This window comes from Plecotus auritus, assembly GCF_963455305.1.
Source record: "Plecotus auritus genome assembly, chromosome: 12".
Classification (NCBI taxonomy): domain Eukaryota; kingdom Metazoa; phylum Chordata; class Mammalia; order Chiroptera; family Vespertilionidae; genus Plecotus; species Plecotus auritus.
In genome coordinates, this window is record NC_137778.1 from 36,375,801 (window position 1) to 36,392,244 (window position 16,444).

General features: G+C 39.7%; 1 protein-coding gene across 7 annotated transcripts in view; it reads right to left on the minus strand.

Annotated features, from left to right (window-relative positions):
• SYCP1 (synaptonemal complex protein 1) overlaps window positions 1-16,444 on the minus strand; it is a 103,455-nt gene that overhangs the window by 85,805 nt on the left and 1,206 nt on the right. For all 7 annotated transcript variants that reach the window (XM_080649152.1, XM_080649158.1, XM_080649155.1 and 4 more), the window contains exon 2: window positions 3,241-3,457. The gene's annotated coding sequence lies outside the window, so the exon portion shown is untranslated. The remainder of the gene's footprint in view (window positions 1-3,240; window positions 3,458-16,444) is intronic.

A 16,444-nucleotide genomic window follows, 5' to 3' on the forward strand; every position in this document is an offset into this window, starting at 1 on the left:
TCTCCTAGCAAAGTTGTTGGGAGAGTTTAATTAATGTATGTAAAATCCAACACAGTTCTTGACTTAGTAACTGATTCCCATAACCTTTATTCTAATAGTTTCAAGATGTCAAGTGTTCTAAATTTAGGTAAAATAAGAAGAAAAATTAACTTTTTAATGTAGGAAATTAAAGAGTAGGAAAAGAATAGCTTTCATAGCACTTTTTTTTTCTTTTAAATCTTTATAAATATTTCTTTCATAGCACTGTGACATGCTAAACATTAAAATATTAATTTGGAGTATACCTGACTAATGAAAATAGTTTATTGATTACTGAGAAAGTGTTTTAATTTTAACAATAAAGCCTAAAAGCTATTATGAGGAAAAATTATTCAAAATCTAAGACTATCCCGATGAGAAAAACTATTTTTGTTATTTCCTAGGAAGGAACTCCAAAAATAATGCATCTTTGAATAGTCTTAAACAGGAAATCACAGTTTAAGAAATTGTAAGTTATTAGAAGAAAATAAAGGTCACTAGAGAGTCCAGCATATTTTATAGCTTTATCCTCTCTGTTAGAAGATAACAGTTTTCACCTTTGAAAAGAACCAAAAGAGAAGCAAATGGGTTTTAAATCATACCCAAAGATATACATGACAAACTTCTGAGATTGTATTGAAAAATCTTTATTACTCATGTGATAGGTTCATGGCTAAGGTTTCTATATCCATGAAGACGACTCAAATAGCAGTATTTCTGAAATTTGTCTCCTTTGGCATCTATTAGGAACCAGGTTCCTTTAAAAGCCCACGGACATGAACAATAGTTTTGTGAAGGCCAAGGGAGAGGGTTGCAGGGTGGGTGAAGGGTGGGCAAAGGGGGAGGAAAAGGGAGACACTTGTAATAATGTCAACATTAAACAGTTTCAATTAAAAAAAAAGCACTTGAATCTCCCACTCTTCTAACAGTATAGCAGCTCAATAGTATTGGATGGAGCAGATGAAGAAAAAGCAGTGCCCTCAAATAAGTTCAATTTCAATATGAAGTTTTCCTTGAAAAGTGAGGACTAAAATCAACAGTATCAGTCAATATATACTTCTGTTTTTCCTATATTACAACAGATCAACTGGCTCTTTCAACTATAAAATGAACTCTGGATGCTGTCCATTTAATTTGTGTGTTAGTTTTTAGCAATAGTCCTGTTTAATTCTTTCCAAACTTCCCTTTTAAGTCTCAATTAGAATCTGGAAAATTACAAATGCAGGTGAAAACTAGATGTTGTTATTCACCTTGCTTTTAAAATTGCTGCATTTACCATTAGGCTTCATAGAATATTAAATATCTGACAACTACAATTACATTAAAATTAAAAAGTATTTGGTACTGCTTATAGACTTTGTTCTTAGTAAATCTTCATATATCTAGAACTTTAACAGAAAATACATTAATTCCTGAGAACTATATATGTTAAAGAATTTTACAGTTTTTAGCCTTGGCTGGTGTTGCTACGTGGTTAGAGCATCAGCCTACACACTGAAGGGTCTTGGGTTCAATTTCTGGTCAAGGGCACATGCCCGGGGTTCAGGTTTGATCTCTGACCCTAGTTGGGCCGAGTGTGGGAGGCTGGGCCGAGTGTGGGAGTCAACCAATCGATGTGTCTCTCTCACATGGATGTTTCTCCCTCCCTTTCTCTCTCTCTTCTACTCACTTTAAAAATATATCCTCGGGTGAGGATTAACAAAACAAAAAAAGAATTGTACAGTTTTTACATTTTTACTCATAATAAATATCATTCGAATCATGCAGAGCTCAAATTGATATAACTGAAAAGTACATTGCTTCACAAGAAAACATGTTAATGTTCATAATAGCCTCTACTAAAAAATGAACAATAGTGCCATATGACACATAATTATAAAAATATATTTCATAATAGGGCTTCTATTAGCCAAAATTCTCTGAGCTTATTGGTACCAAGGAAAATAAAAAGAATCTATTAGAATGTTTTTTCAAGCCTCACACAAGGATATTTTCACATTGATTTTAGAGAGTGGAAGGGAAAGAGAAAGATAGAGAAATGTCGATGTGAGAGAAACACATCAATTGGTTGCCTCCTGCACATGCCCGACCAGGGAGGAGGCTGCAACCGACTGGAATCAAACCCGGGACCCTTCAGCCTATAGGCCGACACTCTATCCACTGAGCAAAACCAGCGAGGGAGAAATCTATTTGAATAATAACACAAATTGAGGCTTCTTGATTCCTTAATAAGAATCCACCCTTCAACTTGAGAATATAGGGAGAATTTTACACTGTGAAGTCTTCACAGAGTTTTATTACACAGCTTTATTGGGATGTAATTTTTATAACATCAAATTCAATCTTTCAAAGTGTACAATTCAATGATTTCTAGAATATTCACAAAGTATGCAACTATCACCACCATCTAATTCCAGAGCATTTCATTACCCCAAAATGAAATCCCAAACCCATAAGCAGTCTCCCCATTCCCTTCCCTCTTCCCCAATCTCTGCAACCACTCATCGACTTTCTGTTTCTGTGTATCTGCCTATCCCAGACATTTCATGTAAATGGGATCCTACACCACATACATAGCTTTAATGAAAAAGTATTCAATTAATATTATATCAAGTTATTTTCACAAATAAAATACATATTTTTAAAATTCATGACTATGAAATTAATATTTTATGTACTTCAAGGATATAGAAATATATTTTGTGTCTATTTCCATAATTTGGAATATTTTTCATAATTAGAATATTTTCAATAGAAGTATAATTTCCCAACTCCATCTTTATCAGAATATTTTTCAAGTTGCTCTAAAGTTACAATATAAAAATAAAAAATAAAGTTACAATATAACCTGTTGTTTCAAAATATAAAATATATTTAATCAATAAGTTCCTAATTTAAAAACAAGTTTCATTTTTAAAATGTAACAATATCTTTATTACATCAAATGTCAAGTCCAACTACAGTCCAAAATTGTCTTGTCATTATTTAGGAAAGAACCAAATTACTGTACAATTTACTTAATTTCTTATTTTCAAGGAGAAAATGCTTTTTATAGTTTCACTATCATAGTAAAATTGTCTTACTTTGCAAAAACGTAATGCTAATACAAACTAAAAACCTCAAAATATACCCTTTTATTAACATCTTAGAGTTTAAAATAGTTTAATTTAGATGGCATAAAATTATAAAATGTTCTTATTTTTGAAAAGACAACATACTCACAGTTGCATGATGTGACGGGACAGTCCTTTTCCTCACGGAATGTATACAGATAGGTTCAGCAATGGCTTCAGCTTTCCAGATGGAGCAACTGGCCTTTTCCCTGTTTATCAGGGAGTAGACGGGCACTTTGCGTACCCTTAGGCTCCAAGACACTCTGCAGGGCAATGGTTCAGCTGGTTCAGCTCTATCTCTGAGACGACTTCCCACACAGTCCTCTCTTGGATCAAAACAAGGGCAGTTACAAGCTTACATAAATCAAATAATAACCAGATCATCAGAGATAGAAGCCTTTGAGACCTTTAGGTCATATTCTCCCAGTTCCTTATTGTTTACTTAATAAATATTGTGTTTTCTTGATTGAATTTGACATTTTCCCATTTTGGTTACAAAATGTTGGACCTCTACAAACTACTAATATACAGAGGAATAAAAACACCTCATTAATTCAAATTCCACTAATACAGGTGCTATAACAATTTAACTTTTCATTAGCCACAAAAAAAATTGTTAAAGCCAAACAGAAGTATGAATAACAAACAAATCATAAACTGATACAATGTGAGATGTGTATAAGTCATCTACTCCAACCCTCTCATTTTTTGGCCAAGAAAACTGCAAAACAAATAGAGACTACTCCTTGTTCAAGTTCTCATGGTTAGTAGCAGAGTTAAACCCAATAAAAATTCAATGAGTTAACAAATCTATATATATAAAAGCCAAGCGACCAGAATGATGGAACGACCGGAACGACCGGTCGCTCTGATGCACACTGTGTTGGCCAACCAGCCCGATCGGGGCCCCGATCAGCCCCCTCCAACCCAACCTCCCACAGCCACTACCCCCGGCCAGCCCCACCCCCGATCGGCCCCGATCATTAGTCTCTCCCCTCTTCTCTGAGAACATTCCCATCATCTTACATAGTCTACAACTTCATGTTAAAACAACAAAATAAAACAGGAAAACCTACAACCTAACAACCCAATCTAGATACATCCCACTTCTCTGCTCCCCTTCACAGCAAAGTCAGAAAAGTTATAAATAACTTCATTATGATTTTTTTAAATGTCACATAAACAAAGTCTGTTGAATACTAGGTTTATAGTTTCATCCCTGTAAGGCATTTCTAAGGAGGTAAGGTGAAAAAAAAACATGTCCCACCACTAAACTCGTATTCTCCTAGTCCCACTTCCTCTGCCCTTATGACTCTTATTTTATTTTTTTTTATTTTTTTAATAAATCTTTATTCAGATTATTACAATTATTTCTCCTTTTCCCCCCATAGCTCCCCTCCACCCAGTTCCCACCCCACCTTCTGCCCTTACCTCCCCCCCACTGTCCTCATCCATAGGTGTATGATTTTTGTCCAGTCTCTTCATGAACCCCCCATACCCCTTTCCCCCTGAGAATTATCAGTCCACTCCCTTTCTATGCCCCTGATTCTATTATATTCACCAGATTATTCTGTCCCTCAGGTTTTTAATTCACTTGATTTTTACGTTCACTTGTTGATAGATATGTATTTGTTGTTCGTAATTTTTATCTTTACTTTTTTCTTCTTCCTCTTCTTTAAGAATACCTTTCAGCATTTCATATAATACTGGTTTGGTGGTGATGAACTCCTTTAGCTTTTTCTTATCTGTGAAGCTCTTTATCTGACCTTCCATTCTGAATGATAACTTTGCTGGGTAGAGTAGTCTTGGTTGTAGGTTCTTGCTATTCATCACTTGGAATATTTCTTGCCACTCCCGTCTGGCCTGCATAGTTTCTGTTGAGAAATCAGCTGACAGTCATATGGGTGCTCCCTTGTAGGTAATTAACTGTTTTTCTCTTGCTGCTTTTAATATTCTCTCTTTGTCTTTTGCTCTTGGCATTTTAATTATGATGTGTCTTGGTGTGGTCCTCTTTGGATTCCTTTTGTTTGGGGTTCTGTGCGCTTCCTGGACTTGTAAGTCTATTTCTTTCACCAGGTGGGGGAAGTTTTCTGTCATTATTTCTTCCAATAGGTTTTCAGTATCTTGCTCTCTCTCTTCTTCTGGCACCCCCATAATTCTGATGTTGGTACGCTTGAAGTTGTCCCAGAGTCTTCTTACATTATCTTCAACTTTTTGGATTTTTTTTTTTTTGCTTTTTGCTTTTTCGGTTGAGTGTTTTTTGCTTCTTTGTAATTCAATTCTTTGACTTGATTTTTGTGTTCCTCTTGTCTGTTTTTGGGTCTCTGTATAATATTTTTTATTTCAGTCAGTGTATGTTTAATTTCTAGTTGGTCCTTTTTCAAATCTTCGAGGGTCTCGTTATATTTATCGGCCTTTTCTAGGATATTCTTAAAAAGCCTTATAACCGTGGTTTTGAATTCTATATCCAGTCGTTTGTTTTCCTCCATTTCTTTCGTTTGTGATCTGATTCTTTGACGCCGCATTTTCACTGCTTCCCTGAGTTGGTAAGGTAGATTTGTGTGCTAGGTTTCCAATATGGCCCAGTGGGTCTGCCTCCCCAGTTAACCTGAGGTGGACACTCTTGGTGCACCCCTTTGTGGACTGTGTGTACAGCCTTGTTGTAATTAAGTCTTTATTGTTGTTGGTATCACTGGGAAGAATTGACCTCCAGGCCAGTTGGCTGTAAGGATCAGCTGTGTCTATGCTGGGAGAAGTTCGGTGCTGGAGACAGCCTTATAGGATTAGACTTGCCAAATTGCAATAGCCTCTGTGCTCAGCTTGGATGGGGTGGAGTCTCAGTCTTGGCTTCCCGTCAGCCTTGCCCTTGCGCACTTTAGACCTCTGCCTTCCCGGCTCCCGAGTCTCCGCCTGAGAGTCCAGACTCCCCCTACAAGAGCGTGGGTCCCCAGGGGCTCGCCTGGAACTAGGGTTCACTGCAGTCAGAACTGGGGCTCAGTGCATTCAGGAGCCTCTGACTCCCTTCCACTAGGGAAAGCCTGTGGCAACCTCCGCAGCCTTTGTGCGCACTGGCGCGCGCGCGCTGCACGCTTTCAGTCCTCCGCCTTCCCCGGCTCCCGAGTCTCCGCCCGAGAGTCCAGACTCCCCCCACAAGAGCGTGGGTCCCCTGGGGCTCGCCTGGAACTGGGGTTCACTGCAGTCAGAACTGGGGCTCAGTGCATTCAGGAGCCTCTGACTCCCTTCCACTAGGGAAAGCCTGTGGCAACCTCTGCAGCCTTTGTGCGCACTGGCGCATGTGTGCTTTCAGTCCTCCGCCTTCCCCGGCTCCCGAGTCTCCGCCCGAGAGTCCAGACTCCCCCCGTAAGAGCGTGGGTCCCCAGGGGCTCGCCCGGAACTGGGGTTCAGTGCAGTCAGAACTGGGGTTCAGTGCGGTCGGGGGCTTCTTTCCCCCTTCCGCCAGAGAAAGTCAGCCAGGCTCTCAGCCGCCCTTCCTCTCTGCGCGCACAAAGACCCTTTGCCGTACCTCCAATTCTATGTGAGCTTTTCTATTTCCTTCTAGTTGTAGAATTTTCACTCAGCCAGCTTTCCTGTGGTTCTGGATGGTGTCCGTTCTGTCTTTTAGTTGTAGTTTTGAAATTGTTGTGCAAGGCAGCAGTTTAGGTGTTTACCTATGCCGCCATCTTGGTTTCTCTCATGACTCTTATTTTACCTGACTCCAGGTTCTGGTCTCAATCCTCTTTCACATAACATAGCACAGCTTCAATATGCATCTCTACCTTTCCTGACACATCCAGTTTCTGACTTTGCTGTGAAGGGGAGCAGAGAAGTGGGATGTATCTAGATTGAGTTGTTAGGTTGTATATTTTCCTGTTTTATTTTGTTGTTGTCTTAATATGAAGTTGTAGACTATGTAAGATGATGGGAATGATCTCAGAGAAGAGGGGAGAGACTAATGATACAAAGAGGAAAGGGAGTGGGAAAGAAGACTCGAAACAACTCATGCCCATGGGTTTAGCCCGCTGGGGAACTGTTCTTCCTAACCACCTGCTGATGGACCTTGGTCTTGCTTAGCCAGCCTCCACAATTACATCAATGAATTCCTCATAATTTATTAAAATTCCTACTTTTGCTTCTCTGAATCCTGACTGATACAGAAGTTGACCCTCAAAAAATCCTTGAAAGGCACCAGAACCGGTTTGGCTCAGTGGATAGAGCATCAGCCTGCGGACTGAAGGGTCCCAGGTTCGATTCCGGTCAAGGGCATGTACCTTGGTTGCGGGCACATCCCCAGTAGGAGGTGTGCAGGAGGCAGCTGATCGGTGTTTCTCTCTCATCGATGTTTCTAACTCTCTATCCCTCTTCCTACCTCTCTGTAAAAAATCAATAAAATATGTTTTTAAAAAAAATCCTTGAAAGGCAATAAAGTTACACACCAGCTTCTATGAAAGCAAAGAGGAAGTACACTTAACCTGGGGGGGTGAGTGGAGATTTCTGGAATAAGATTTCACTTAAGCCCTAACCGGTTTGGCTCAGTGGCTAGAGCGTCAACCTGCGGACTCAAGGGTTCCAGGTTCGATTCCGGTCAAGGGCATGTACCTTGGTTGCCGGCACATGACCAATGGGAAGTGTGCAGAAGGCAGCTGATCGATGTTTCTCTCTCATCGATGTTTCTAACTCTCTATTCCTCTCTCCCTTCCTCTCTGTAAAAAATCAATAAAATGTTTTTAAAAAGAAAAAAGATTTCACTTAAACTGACTCTTTAAAAATTAGTAAGGCAGCCCTAGCCCGTTTGGCTCAGTAGATACAGTGTCTGCCTGCGAACTGAAGGGTCCTGGCTTCAATTCCAGTCAAGGGCACATGCTCAGGCTGCCGCTCCATCCCCAGTAGGAGGCGTGCAGGAGGCAGCCAATCAATAATTCTCTCATCATTGATGTTTCTATCTCTCCCTCTCCCCTACTCTCTGAAATCAATAAAAATATATTTAAAAGATTAGAAAGGCAAGATAGGAAGCAGTGGTAAGTTAGTGAACCAACTCACTGGAAAAAATAAACTCGATTTATAACATTTGATAATATCCCTAGTGTATATATTCCCATCAAGGCCAATGTCTAGCTATCAATGTGATTTCGCAGAACACAAAGTTGGAAAGAGAGGCACACAATTGACTCCATAAGTTGATATGAGTCCACATCACTAAGTAGAAGATGTAAGGGGAACAGCACATATAATGGGAAAGTAAATACCAAACTCCTTTCTTCTACAATACACTTTATCATAAAGAAAACATCCAGTGAATCCCCTTCCCCCCCCCTCCCACCAGTTGTTACTACAGTAAAAGAACACAGCTCAGAAGCATGATTATAGTTTTGGGCAACATACCAACAACTTCTGGACATAGTCCTATAGAAACAGACTAGAGGCCCGGTGCACGAAATTCGTGCATGGGGGTGTGTGTCCCTCAGCCCAGCTTGCACTCTCTCCAATCTGGGACCCCTCGAGGGATGTCCAACTGCCCATTTAGGCCCGATCCAGGTAGGGGCCTAAACGGGCAGTCAGACATCCCTCTCACAATCCAGGACTGCTGGCTCCCAACTGCTCGCCTGCCTGCCTTCCTGATTGCCCCTAACCACTTCTGCCTGCCAGCCTGATCACTCCCTAACCACTCCCCTGCCAGCCTGATTGATGCCTAACTGCTCCCTGCCAGCCTGATTGCCCCTAACTGCCTTCCCCTGCAGGCCTGGTCCCCCCCCCCAACTGCTCTCCCCTGCAGGCCTGGGTCCCCCCCAACTGCCCTTCCCTGCAGGCCCAGTTGCCCCCAACTTCCTTCCTCTGCCGGCCTGGTCACCCCTAACTGCCCTCCCCTGCAGGCTTGATCGCCCCCAACTGCCCTCCCTTGCAGGCCTGGTCCCTCCCAACTGCCCTCCCCTGCTGGCCTGATCGCCCACAACTGCCCTCCCCTGCTAGCCTGATCCCTCCCAACTGCCCTCCCCTGCTGGCCATCTTGTGGCGGCCATCTTGTGTCCACATGGGGGCAGCCATCTTGTGTGTTGGAGTGATGGTCAATTTGCATATTACTTTTTTATTAGATAGGATTGTTATTTGTCTGAGGTCAATGACAAATAAATGCAAAGATATGATTCAAACCCTAGTAGCTTCCAATCCAGGAGACCAGAACATGTAACACCTGGAAAATCCTTACACACCCATGTTAGTCTGGAATCAAATTTTTGAGAATCTTAGTGGTAAGATGGAAATATCCATTTTGTTTTTCAGTAATTTAAAATACAGTCTCTAACCCATACATCTATGGCTGATTGATTTTTGACAAGTGTGCCAATACCATTTAGTTGGTGAAATGCATAGTGTTTTCAACAAACAGTGCTGGGACAACTAGATATCCACCTGCAAAGCATGAAGTTGGATCCCTACCTCACATCATATTATAAGAATGAACTCAAAATGGCTCAATGACCTAAATTAGGAGCTAAAGTCATACAACTATTGGGAAAAAAACATAGGGGTAAACTGTCATGATCTTGGATTTGGGAATGGTTTCTTAGATATAACACCAAAAGTATGAGTAACAAAAGAAAATATAGAAAAGTTGGGCATCATCAAAACTAAACACTTTTGTGCATGAGAGAACATTACCAAGAAGATGAAAAGCAAATCTACAGAATAGGAGAAAATATTTGCACATCATATATCTACTATTGAGGTCTAGTTACTAATAAATGGTCTAGTATTCAGAATATATGAAGAACTCTGAATTCTACAGTTAGAGTTCATATTAAGCAACCAGAAAGAATGTCTATTCCATTTTGGGTTTTGGAGCTGTTTCACTGAATTTGAAAACTAAACTAGACATGGCTTTTCATTCTAAACAAAACTGTAAGAAATAAAGTTACAAGATAGATGGTTGTGTGCTTTTTCTCAAGTGTTTTAAATTTTTGAGGTTTTTAACAGTAAAAGGAAATCACATTTAGTACAGCTAGACCATTTCTACATAATTGGCTTTTCATTCTTAATCTAGTTTTGAACTGTTTACTCCATTTTAGTAATTAACCATTATCAACTTAATGAAACAGAAACCACCTCCTCTAATCATTTATAAAACGCTTGTCAAACAAAATTTAAACAAAGAATAGGATCTGGGCAAAGTAACAGCTCTTTAAAAACTGCTGCAACTAATTATAGGAGTATTCTAGTTATTTTTTTATTGTTTTCCATTTATTAGGAAAGAATACTGAAGACCTACAGCAAGCACTTCTCTTGACATAGTTATCTGAATTCTTTTATACAAGGGTGGTTATTTTAACAAGATTTTTTTATCCAGAGATGTGAAAAGCAGAGTTTGCAGCTGCATGTTTATAGGTCTACAACTTATAAAAATCATATTCCTCTTTAATCAAGCCGCCTTTAGAGGCATTATTTTCTATCCTACTTATTTTTTAGTTAAGTGAAAAGGAGCATGGGAGATAGTGCACAATATATTTCTTAGTTTAAGATATACTTAAAGGGAAACCAAGATAGCGGCATAGGTAAGCACCTAAACTGCTGCCTTGCACAACAATTTCTAAACTACAACTAAAAGACAGAACGGATATCATCCAGAACCACAGGAAGGCTGGCTGAGTGGAAATTCTACAACTAGAAGGAAAGAGAAAAGCTCACGGAGAATCAGAGGAGCGGCAAAGGGCTGAGGTACGGAGAGAGGAAGGGCAGCTGAGTGCCTGGCTGACTTTCTCTGGTGGGAGGGGGGAGGAAGCCCCCGACTGCACTGAACCCCAGTTCTGGGCGAAACCCTGTGGACCCAGGCTCATACAGAGGGAGTCTGGACTGTCAAGTAGAGAGAAAGGCACATGGAGGCTCAGAGACTCAGGGGAGCCATGGCAGGCAGGGGTCTGGAGGCGTGTGCGCAAGGGCAGGGCCGATGGGAAGCCAAGACTGTCTGCTCCGCCCTGAGACTCCGCCCCATCCAAGCTGAGCAGAGGCTTTTGCAATTTTGCAAGTCTAATCCTATAAGGCTGTCTCCAGCACTGAACTTCTCCCAGCGTAGACACAGCTGATCCTCACAGCCAATTGGCCTGGAGGTCAATTCCTCCCAGTGATACCAACAACAATCAAGACTTAACTACAAAAAGGCTGTACACACAGCCCACAAAGGGATGCACCAAGAGTGTCCACCTCAGGTTAACTGGGGAGGCCAACCCACTGGGCCATATAGGAAACCTAGCACACAAAGCTACCCTACCAACTCAGGGAAGCAATGAAAATGCGGAGACAAAGAAACAGATCACAAATGAAAGAAATGGAGGAAAACAAATGACTGGATATAGAATTCAAAACCACGGTTATAAGGCTTTTCAAGAATATTCTAGAAAAGGCCGATAAATTTAGTGAGACTCTCGAAGATATGAAACTAGAAATTAAACATACACTGACTGAAATAAAAAATATTCAGAGACCTAACAGCAGACTAGAGGAACGCAAGAATCAAGTCAAAGATCTGAAATACAAAGAAGCAAAAAACACTCAACCGGAAAAGCAAAAAGAATAAAGAATCCAAAAATTTGAGGATAGTGTACGGAGCCTCTGGGACAACTTCAAGCGTACCAACATCAGAATTATGGGGTGCCAGAAGAAGAGAGAGAGCAAGATACTGAAAACCTATTGGAAGAAATAATGACAGAAAACTTCCCCCACCTGGTGAAAGAAATAGACTTACAAGTCCAGGAAGCACACAGAACCCCAAACAAAAGGAATCCAAAGAGGACCACACCAAGACACATCATAATTAAAATGCCAAAAGCAAAAGACAAAGAGAGAATATTAAAAGCAGCAAGAGAAAAACAGTTAATTACCTACAAGGGAGCACCCATATGACTGTCAGCTGATTTCTCAACAGAAACTATGCAGGCCAGACGGGAGTGGCAAGAAATATTCCAAGTGATGCCGAAACCGGTTTGGCTCAGTGGATAGAGCGTCGACCTGCGGACTGAAAGGTCCCAGGTTCGATTCCGGTCAAGGGCGTGTACCTTGGTTGCGGGCACATCCCCAATGGGAGGTGTGCAGGAGGCAGCTGATTGATGTTTCTAGCTCTCTATCCCTCTCCCTTCCTCTCTGTAAAATATCAATAAAACATATTTAAAAAACAAATATTCCAAGTGATGAATAGCAAGAACCTACAACCAAGACTACTCTACCCAGCAAAGTTATCATTCAGAATGGAAGGTCAGATAAAGAGCTTCACAGATAAGCAAAAGCTAAAGGAGTTCATCACCACCAAACCAGTACTATATGAAATGCTGAAAGGTATTCTTCAAGAAGAGGAAGAAGAAAAAAGATAAAAATTATGAACAACCAATACATATCAACAAATGAACCTAAAAATCAAGTGAATTAAAAATCTGAGGAACAGAATAAACTGGTGACTATAATAGAATCAGGGGCATAGAAAGGGAGTGGACTGATAATTCTCAGGGGGAAAGGGTATAGGGGGTGCAGGAAGAGACTGGACAAAAATCGTACACCTATGGATGAGGACAGTGGTAGGGAGGTAAGGGCAGAGGGTGGGGTGGGAACCGGGTGGAGGGGAGATATGGGGGGAAAAAGGAGAAACAATTGTAATAATCTGAACAATAAAGATTTATTAAATTTAAAAAAAAGATATACTTAAAAAATTGCACAAGCAAAATTTTCAGCTAGTTTTGAAAAACAAAATTAGATTTAAAATTAAGTTCTAAAAGATTGTTCTACTGGAATTTAATGAGAATACTACAAAGTGTTATGTGATTTATTTTTTTTAAAATGCTCCACTCTTGCCCTGACTGGTTTGGCTCAGTGGATAGAGCGTCAGCCTGTGGACTGAAGGGTCCCAGGTTCGATTCCGGTCAAGGGCATGTACCTTGGTTGCGGGCACATCCCCAGTGTGGGGTGTGCAGGAGGCAGCTGATCGATGTTTCTCTCTCATCGATGTTTCTAACTTTCTATCCTTCTCCCTTCCTCTCTGTAAAAAATCAATAAAATATATTTTAAAAATAAAATAAAATAAAATAAAAATGCTCCACTCTTGCCCTAGCCAGTATGGCTCGGTGGATAGAGTATGGTCCTGCAGACAGAAGGGTCCTGGGATGAGGGCACATGCCCGGGCTACAGGCTCAATCCGCAGTAGGGGGCGTGCAGGAGGCAGCTGATCAATGATTCTCTCTCATTATTAATGCTTCCATCTCTCTCTTCCTCTCCCTTCCTCTCTGAAATCAATAAAAATTAAAAATAAATGATGCTAGAGGCTGATCATCAATTGATCATGTTCTTGAAGCTTTTTTTCTAGTTCATCATTGCACTTTGCTGGCTAAAGGGGTTGATCTATAGGTATGGAACAGAAAAAGGCTCATAGGGTGATTCAATCTATGATATTTTATTCATTACTATTCCATTAGACTCTTGGTCTGCAGCCATCTTCTTCATATTTGTGTTCCTAGTGCCCATTCCAGAGCCTGTCTCATAACAGATGATTAATAAGTAAAAATAAATGAATGAAGAATGAATAACTGCTATCCTAACCAATGAAGCTAACTATCCAGATATTAAAAGTAAAGCTGTAATAAAGGAATGCTTCTGGGAAATCAGAATACTTACTAAAGGACTTCATGTTCTTAAACCTTTAAGAACATGAATTTTAAATTTAATTTGGTTTTTTGAAATACAAGCTGAATTCAAATTTTTTAAATTCAAGATTTATACTCATTGTATAGGAGGAAAACTGAGCTTTAGTAGTTGACACTTTGTGTATACATCTATTATGCTTTATCTCCCTGGACTATAATTGTTTTCATTCAGATTTATCTAACAAATTAATCATGTATACCTTTAAGCAGAGATTGTATTCATTGTTATCTCCCTGGTGCTTAATCAAGTGACTTGCATATAAGAGGTACTCAATAAAGCCTTGTTGAATCCAAAATTTATGTTTCTAAAATATTTTCCTCTTCATTTTTATGTTTTTTCTAGTACATTAATGTAGCACAGACCTTTCATAATACAGGTATCTGTAGATTATGACAGGGATAGTTCTTCCTATTTATAATTTACTAGAGGCCCAGTGCACAAAATTCATGCATGCGTAGGGTCCCCAGTGGCTGTCAGCTGCTGGCCAGGACCTTCCTTCATTCTGTGCCACTCCCTGGTGGTCAGCACAGGTCATAATGAGCGATAGAACTCCCAATTGGTCGAACTCCCAAGGGGACACTTTGCATATTAGGCTTTTATATAGAGAGAGATACTTAATATATTTTGATCTTCTTGATTAGCAATGGTTTATGAAGAAACAGCTCCAAATATTTATGGTTGTTGTTTTTTTTTCAAACACAAGCAAAATTTTATTTAGAATATCACAGAGTTAGGAGAAGTGAGCTGTGATGGGTTCAGGAAACAAGTTACAACAAAAGAAGATTAAATAGCTATTATGCCTCTTCTCCTCCTGGTTCTTCCTCCTTCAAAAATCCCCTTACTACCTGGGCAGCATGGCTTAGTGATTGAGCATCAACCTATGAACCAGTTGGTCATTCAATTTTCTGTCAGGGTACATGCCCTGGTTGTGGGCTCTGCCCCCAGCATGCTGGAGGCAGCCAATCAATGATTCTCATCATTAAATCATTAATCTCTCTCTTCTCTCTCTCTCTCTCTCTCTCTCTCTCTCTCTCTCCCTCTCTCTCCCTCTCCTTTTCTCAAATAAATAAAAATATAATTTTTAAAAATCTCCCTACTTTCTTGTATCTCTTTCTCGTTTGGATCCTTCCTTTATAAAGCCTTTTAAATATACTCAAGATTTGTTCATTAAAACAAAAGCCTTCCATTGTTTCTGTATCCCTTTTTAACCACTATTAAAATCATGGGATTGGTTAGAGGTTGGAGTTCACTGCTTGAATTTGGCTTTAAAAGAGAGGTGAAAATAAATTAGGGATGCTAGAAAGAAAATGGTTCAGATTACCAATCATAAGAGCCCAGTCTGATAAAGTAAAGAAAATAAAACTACAAGAAAAGAGTCTGATAGGTAGGGGGAATACGAGTATTTTCAGAAATCTTAGAGCTGGGTGAGGTCAAAGAGAAAGTAGTGGGAGAAAGGGTTACGAGAACTAGAGAGATTGAAGCAAAGGTTGCAATCAAATAATTAGATATTAAAACTTAACATTTCTGATGAGGAACACTTTTTGGTGAATGATAAAGGGCTTGGCCATGGATAGCCGAAATAAATTAAATGTTTCTAGAACTGAGGAGGCCAAAGAAGAATAGAACATTACATGAAGAATTCATATGGCCATGAATATCACCCAAGATGAGAGCTACATATGGATTAATCAAAAAGATTGTAAGCCAACTCAAGTCTTCTGTGAATAAAGGAGAATACCCAAAATAGGAGGTAAGTAATTAGAAGGGAGAGAAGAGTCTTCAGCTAGATGAAACAAACTTCAAACAAAATGGAGGTTTTACACAAGCAAGTAAGAGTAATTGTCAGTTCCCTGTGGAATTAGTATGACCAGTCTAATTCTCAGTCCTAATGGGGTGGGGTGTAGAAATAATTACTTGCCATTGAAAGGGTAAGGGATTGTGGTAACCTTGAGGGAGAGCTCCTAGAGGAGGAGATGACTTGAAGTAGGGAGAAGACCAGTTGGAAACTTGCTTTATCTGGGTGAGAAAAAATGATGGCCCTAGCAGTGAAAATACAAAAAAGAAATATGTTCTAAAGATACAAAAGAGATGGGTTGCTTTGGCAACTGATTAAGTGTAAAGACTTAGTAGGAAGAATAAAAGATGACTTTCAGGATTCTGTTTTGGGCAAGAGGGTGTATGAATGTGCTCTTTACTAAAACAGGAGGAGCAGGTTTGGAAGCAAAGATAATGCTGAATTCCCAGACACTGAACAGTTCCTGAAACAAAAAAAGGCTTTCCAAAAATATTTACTAAAGTAATAAATGAAAAAGGACAAAGTTTGACATATAAGCTAGACAAGCTAAATTCATAAACCATTATAACAGTGAAAAAAACCATTGCTATTTTGACTAAATCTATCCTCAAGTTATTGAGTTAGAATGGAAAAAACAGGCAAGCAGAAAATAACTCAATCTCACACCCATTAAGATGGCTATTTAAAAAAAACAACAACATAGCAAGTGTACAGAAAATATCAAAGATGTGGAGAAATTGGAAGCCTTATTCACTGTTGGTGGAAATGTAAAATGGTGCATCCACTGTTGAGAACATTATAGTCATTCCTCAAAAATTTTTAAATAGAATTACCATATGACCCAATA